The 7489-nt window shown below is 37.7% G+C and overlaps 1 pseudogene; it reads left to right on the top strand.

Moving 5' to 3' along the window:
• The first annotated feature begins 1826 nt into the window (after positions 1-1826).
• On the top strand, positions 1827-7011 carry LOC147346477 (olfactory receptor 4A47-like; annotated as a pseudogene).
• Positions 7012-7489: the final 478 nt, after the last annotated feature.

Genomic DNA, 7489 nt, shown 5'->3' with positions numbered 1-7489 from the left:
ATGCTTTTGAACTGTGGTGTTGGAAAAGACTCTTGAGAGTCCCTTGGACTGCAATGAGATCCAACCAGTCCATCCTAAAGGAGATCAGTCCTGGGTGTACTTTGAAGGCCTGATATTGAAGCTGAAACTCCAGTACTTTGGCCACCTCATGAGAAGAGCTTACTCATTGGAAAAGACCCTAATGCTGGGAGGGATTGGGGGCAGGAGGAGAAGGGGACGACAGAGGATGAGATGGCTGGATGGCATCACCGACTCGATGGACATGAGTTTGGGTAAACTCCGGGAGTTGGTGATGGACAGGGAGGCCTGGAGTGCTGCAGTTCTTGGGGTTGCAAAGAGTTGGACACAACTGAGTGACTGATCTGATCTGAACTGAACACGTCTAAAAGAAACAGATGTCAGTTTCAGTATTCTACTTAGAAATCTTAATCAAAGTACCTGTTTCTATTTTCCAGTTATTGTAGGTGATGGTATGGCCAGACCTTTCCAGGAAAGAAAACAGTTTCTTTGTAAGCCTTTAATTACAGACTCTTCAAAACCCTTCTAACTGCTATCAGTCTTCTGGCACCAAGCCAATGCCACATGCTTTAAATTTTTGTTAGGGAAGCACCTTTCCCCTTTTCCTCTGATTATCTTTTGCTACATGCATAAGACTACATTTTCTTGACTTAATCATTTTATTTATCCCAAAATTTTGTGGGCCAAGAATTCAAGCAGAGATTGACTGGATATTTCTTCTGCTTCAGATGTCATGGAATGAAGTCACTCTGTGCTATTGAACTGATAACTGGATGGCCCCTAGGATCCAGGACAACTTAATATACATGTGTGGTATCTCAGAAGTGCTGGCTGGAAGGGACCCATGGGGTTTCTCTCCCTATTTATTTAGAGGAAGGTCAGCTAGTTCTCTTCAGTAGAATAGTCAGACTTTTGACATGATAGTCAGGGATCCCACTGGATGACAGTAGATAGTGTCACACCAGTTAAGAACTTATCCCCAAACTAGCTTACTCCTATTTTCACCATCCTCTATTGCTCAAAGCAGTCAGATACACTGCCCAAGGTTGAGGAGGTGGAGAAATTGATGGCATCATGTGATTTGAAAGTGACAAAGTCACATCGTGTTTATAGAACATGGGATGAGTGGTGTTGTATTAATTTTTGAAAAATACAATCATCCACATATCTAAAGGGCATGTTCAGAGATTTTTTTGGGTTTCTTTTGCTTACATTTTTTTCAAATGTGTGCCATTTTCATTTTATGCAAATTACACTATAACTGATTTGGTTACAAGGCAGTTCAATTGACGTAGCTACAAGCCAGGATGACATCTGGAATCCTAAAGCTGAAGAATGAGCTCTAGAAGCATCAGTGAGTTAAAATATTTGGAGTAGACTTCAACAAAAGGCTAACATGATGGGGATGCATGTAGTATCTAACTTAATCTTCACAAGAATACCCTAAAATTAAATGAACAATTTTACATGAGACACTAAGTTTCTGTGAGGTGAAATAGTATTCCCAAAGTCCCATACCTGTTAAATGGGAGAAATAAGATGCTAACTCAGGTTTTTCTTGCTCTAAACCTTTCTTCTTTCCAATCCACTTTTCTTCCTTCTGACACACTGCTGTTCACCCAAAGGGCATAGCATACATTTCACCTCCTGATATCATGTATAACACGGAGGAAGACATCTATTTGGTTACATTTTATAGATTGGCTGGCTAGTGGATGGGACTGGGTCCTACAACTAAAAAGCTAGAGGGAGAATTTCAAAACAAAGCTTGCCAGCACCAGTGTCCTATTGTAGGATATCTCCCCAAAATGGCTGCTATCAACATCTATCTCCCCAAAGTGAGTCCCAACTGCTTCCTCCCTCTCTGGGAGACTCTCTCTAAGATCAGTAAGTAGGTCTGACTCAATCTCCTTTCAAGTTTCTGTCACTTTACTATTTGTAATTCACTGTCTTACAAGAAGTGACTATGACCTCACTTTACTGAAAAGGTCCATCTAGTCAAAGCTATGGTTTTTCCAGTAGTCATATATGGATGTGAGAGTTGGATATAAAGAAAGCTGAGTGCTGAATAACAGATACTTTTGAACCGTGGTGTTGGAGAAGACTCTTGAGAGTCTCTTGGACTGCAAGGATATCCAACTAGTCCATCCTAAAGGAAATCAGTCCTGAATATTCATTGGAAGGACTGATGCTGAAGCTGAAACTCCAGCACTTTGGCCACCTGATGCGAAGAACTGACTCATTGGAGAAGACTCTGATGCTGGGAAATATTGAAGGCGGGAGGAGAAGGGGATGGCAGATGATGAAATGGTTGGATGGCATCACTGATGCATTGGACATGAGTTTGGGTAGGCTCGGGGAGCTGGTGATGGATGTGCTGCAGTCCATAGGGTCACAAAGACTCAGACACGACTGAGGGACTGAACTGAAACCAAATGACCTCACTTACTTTTTTAAAATTGTTTAACTTTATTATAAGAATATGTGATCTCTGTAGGAAGGAACTTTTACATGATTTCCCCAGTATTTTTATTTTACTGTGTCCTCACTGATAGTATAGTTCCTGACATTAAATAGATACATTAAATTTAAAAAATAGATAAATGATCATTACATCTAAATTGGTGATAAAATTGTTTATGAATCTATCCAAACTCCAAGGCAGAATAAATTTAGTATTAAATAAAAGGAAAGAAAAGCTTTCTGTAGGTGGTTAGAAAGTACGTTCCAAATAGGAAAAGGAGTATGTCAAGGCTGTATATTGTCACCCTGCTTATTTAACTTATATGCAGAGTACATCATGAGAAATGCTGGACTGGAAGAAACACAAGCTGGAATCAAGATTGCCAGGAGAAATATCAATAATCTCAGATATGCAGATGACACCACCCTTATGGCAGAAAGTGAAGAGGAACTGAAAAGCCTCTTTTTGAAAGTGAAAGTGGAGAGTGAAAAAGTTGGCCTAAAGCTCAACATTCAGAAAATGAAGATCATGGCATCTGGTCCCATCACTTATTGGGAAATAGATGGGGAAACAGTGGAAACACTGTCAGACTTTATTTTTTTGGCTCCAAAATCATTGCAAATGGTGACTGCAGCCATGAAATTAAAAGACGCTTACTCCTTGAAAGGAAAGTTATGACCAACCTAGATAGCATATTCAAAAGCAGAGACATTACTTTGCCAACAAAGGTGCATCTAGTCAAGGCTATGGTTTTTCCTGTGGTCATGTATGGATGTGAGAGTTGGACTGTGAAGAAGGCTGAGTGCCAAAGAATTGATGCTTTTGAAGTGTGGTGTTGGAGAAGACTCTTGAGAGTCCCTTGGACTGCAAGGAGATCCAACCAGTCCATTCTGAAGGAGATCAGCCCTGGGATTTCTTTGGAAAGAATGATGGTAAAGCTGAAACTCCAGTACTTTGGCCACCTCATGCGAAGAGTTGACTCATTGGAAAAGACTCTGATGCTGGGAGGGATTGGGGGCAGGAGGAGAAGGGGACGACAGAGGATGAGATGGCTGGATGGCATCACTGACTTGATAGACGTGAGTCTGGGTGAACTCCGGGAGTTGGTGAGGGACAGGGAGGCCTGGCGTGCTGAGATTCATGGGGTCGCAAAGAGTGGACATGACTGAGTGACTGAACTGAACTGAACTGAACTGAGAAAGCATGTTTCTAAACAGTCTAAGTGGAGCAGAATAATTGGGCTGATCTTTTATTCTAAGTTCCAATAACTTCAAAATGATTCTAAAACTATTTTTTCCTTCATGTTATGCTTTATGATCCTGTCTACATGATTTGCCCCAACAGTATATTTACAAGTACATATACTTTTAAATCTTTGTGGAAAATCCCAGTGAATTTAATTAAGCATAAGTCAGTCTTGGATAATTCCAATTCTAAGACTCAATACAAGAAAAAAATAAAAAAGATTCAAGCATAAATGTGGTTAAAAGGAATAAAATGTCCTGATCTTTGCCCATATCAGGAAAAGTATCTTATCCTTATAAGAACTGATATAAAAATTTTAGGAGGTCCTTGGTTAGGCTTAAAGCATTGCATACAAAACACACAAATATTTCTCATGTCCCAAGTCAGGTAGTCTGGATGATCTAATGAAAATGGCTGAATAATTGGATGGTATCTTTCTATCTTGAAATTAGTAGGAAAAGAAGTAACTAGTGACACTTTTCCTGCAAATGGTTAGTTGCTCTTCCTGTTTTAAAAGAACATTTATTTGTCTTTGATAAATTATCCCAACCTAGAAAATTGTGTGTATATTTTGTGTGTGTGTGTGTGTGTGTGTGTGTGTACATGCAGCATGGAATTTCATTTAAAAATTTACAGTGCAAATAAAAACAATCTTCTTTTTTTTTAACATCTTTATTTTTTTTTATTTTTTTAATTTTATTTTATTTTTAAACTTTACATTCTGAATAATCAGAAAATTCCATGAATAAAATGGACAATGGAATGAAGTAAAAATCAACCTCAAATAATAATGTGGTATTTTGCCATCTAGCATCTAACTTGATAAAAGAGGTATTTCAGGTCCTATGAGTGAGTTAAAAATAAAGTAAGAAGGTAAGACTAAAGAACTAGTGGGAAGTGGGCTTCCCCATTGTGAGGCTTTATTATGTAAGAAACTAAATTACTCTGAAATAAACTTAGATTCAATTCTAGCTTTATTACTTAAGAAAGTGCAATCTTTGGAAAAGTAGATGTTCTGAGCCTTAGTTTCTCCAACTGAAATGGGGACTACATATCTGGTTACTGTAAATTTTCACGTGACATATTGAATTGTGGGGGCATGTTCGCAGTCCCCTGTAGGGGTTTTAAGAAGTGGATGATATAATCAGAACAAGATCTAAAGAGGATTATATGAGCTTCTTCAAGAAAACAGTTTTCTGGAGGCCAGAATAAAAGTGGAAGGATGTAGGCAGGAGGCTGTTTCAGTGAGCCAGGAAGAAAACCTGTTGGGGAGTAAGTCTAGTAGGGAATGATCAAATTTGTGACATACTTTGGAAGTGAGACAACATGATTAAAATCATCAATAAACAATCTGAGAGTAATAAATCAGTGAAGAACACTCTGAGGTGTGTTGTTGTTGTTGTTGTTGTTGTTTTCTCAGCAATTAAAAGGAAGGTAGTACCATTTAATGTCTTATATTGTGGAAATTTTAAAATTTATTTTTTATACTAGGTTGATATCCAGTTGTAGATGTCCTAAACTGGAGATGCTGCCTACACAGATTTGGAAATAAGAGGGCAGATAGGTGCTTGAGATACAAAGTTAATTTGCTTCAGCATGTATTGGTCAGGAAAAGGAGGAATATCTAACTAAAGACGCTAAAGAGTCTCTATGTGGTTTGAGAAAATTCAGGATGGTAATGTTTTATTTATTTGAGCTACTCACAATAAATATGTAAATGAGTTAAAGTGGTCTCAATATTATACATTTGTGACTTTATATATGGTATACCTTTTTAAGGAGTTCCCTTCTCATCTTCTCCTCTTGTTTCAATTTTCCTTTAAAATTCACCTAATGTATTTGCTTCCTTTGGGAAACATTTTCCAATTTCAGTTTAATTAATGTATTCCTATTCTGTTACACTTAGCTTGTGTGAACATATACTCTTATAATGGTACTTATTATGTGGGTCTGGAATTTTCTGGTTCTGAGGGTAGGGAGCTATGCCTTATTCTACTTGGTAATCACAATATCTATATACTCCAACATATTCTTTTAATTGAATGGATGAAGAAATGAAATTTCTAATGCATTAGGTTTTCCCAAGTGGCTCAGTGCGTAAAGAATCCAACTACAATGCAGGAGATGCAGGCAGACACAAGTTCAATCCCCAGGTTAGGAAGATCCCTGGAGAAGGAAATGGCAACCCACTCCAGTGTTCTGTACCAGAGAATCCCATGGACAGAGGAGTCTGATGGGCAACAGTCCATAGGGTCACAAAGAGTTGCACATGGCTAAAGTGACAGCATGCAGAAATGCAATAATGCATTAATTTTTTTTCTCCTTGTTTTACAGGTAAACTTCTAATAGGTTAACTCAGCTCCTGTTCAGACTAGATGGAACCAAGGAATCCTCCTGGGCCTCACACAGAATCCAAAGAAGTGAAAATTTCTTTTTGTTTGTTCTTGTTCCTCTACATTTTGACGGTTGTGGGAAATCTGCTCATCATCACGACTATAGTAGGCAGTAAGACCCTGAACTCACCAGTGTACTTTTTCTTGCTTGTTTATCATTTACAGATTTAGTTTTTTGCTCTTCTATTTCCCCCAGATTTATTTCAGACTTGTTCTTTGGGAATAATACCATATCTTTCCAATCCTGTATTATCCAGCTGTTTACAGAGCACTTTTTTTGGTATATCAGAGATCATCCTTCTGCTAGTGATGGCCCATGACTGCTATGTGGCCATCTGTAAGCCATTGCATTATTTTGTGATCATGAGGCAGAGGGTGTGTATTTTACTGCTGGTGGTGTCCTGTGTTGGAGATTTTATGCACTCAGTAATTCAACTTGGCACTGTCTATGGACTCCCATTCTATGGCCCCAATGTCATTGATCACTTTATGTGTGACATGTTCCCTTTACTAAAACTCATCTGTACTGACACCTATGTCATTGGCATTTTGGTTGTGGCCAATGGAGAACTGATCTGCTCTATAGTGTTTCTGCTCCTACTCATCTCCTATGGAGTCATCCTGCACTCTCTGAAGAACTTGAGTCAGGAAGGGAGGCGGAAAGCCCTCCAGACATGTGGTTCCCACATCACTCTGGTTGTCTGCTTCTTTGTTCCCTGTATTTTCATGTATACAAGACCTGCTAAAACCTTCCCCATTGACAAATAATTGAGTGTGTTTTATTCAGTCATAACTCCCATGCTGAACCTGTTAATTTACAGTCTAAGAAATTCTAAGATGTCTAATGCTGTGAAGAAACTCTGCAGAAAAAAAAATCATATAAAGTGGTAAATCCAATATGACTAAGCTAATTTAGCATTAGAGCCAATCTTCTTGGATTATAGAAGTTTCCAAAGTGATACAAACTTCTTTTTCTTTAAAGGAGTTATGATATTTACAATTAAAGAATGGACTGTAAATTTACTCTGCTATTAACAGGTTTTTTTTTTTTTTTAGACTGTAAACTTTATAATGTCTGGTTTGGCTCTGCATCTAGAGAAGTAGCATGCATTTACAATAAACAGTCAATAAATCATATGCAATAAATTAGTCTATGGAATTTATATATATTTCCACTAATTTTTACTTAATTTCTGCTTTTACTTTTATTATTTTATCATTCTTAGTGTTATTGTTTGTCAGCAGTCTTGTATTTTTATGTTCATTTTTTTTATTTTGCTAGATAAAATATTTAATATTATGTAGACTATCCTTTTCAATCAATTTCATTTGTGTTAAAATGACATTTTAATGAAATCAGTTCAGTTCA

Source organism: Bos grunniens, chromosome 23, assembly GCF_055505025.1.
Source record: "Bos grunniens cultivar Pamir isolate PY7600 chromosome 23, Bosgru_T2T1.0, whole genome shotgun sequence".
Taxonomy (NCBI): domain Eukaryota; kingdom Metazoa; phylum Chordata; class Mammalia; order Artiodactyla; family Bovidae; genus Bos; species Bos grunniens.
This window is presented reverse-complemented; position numbering and strand designations above follow the sequence as displayed.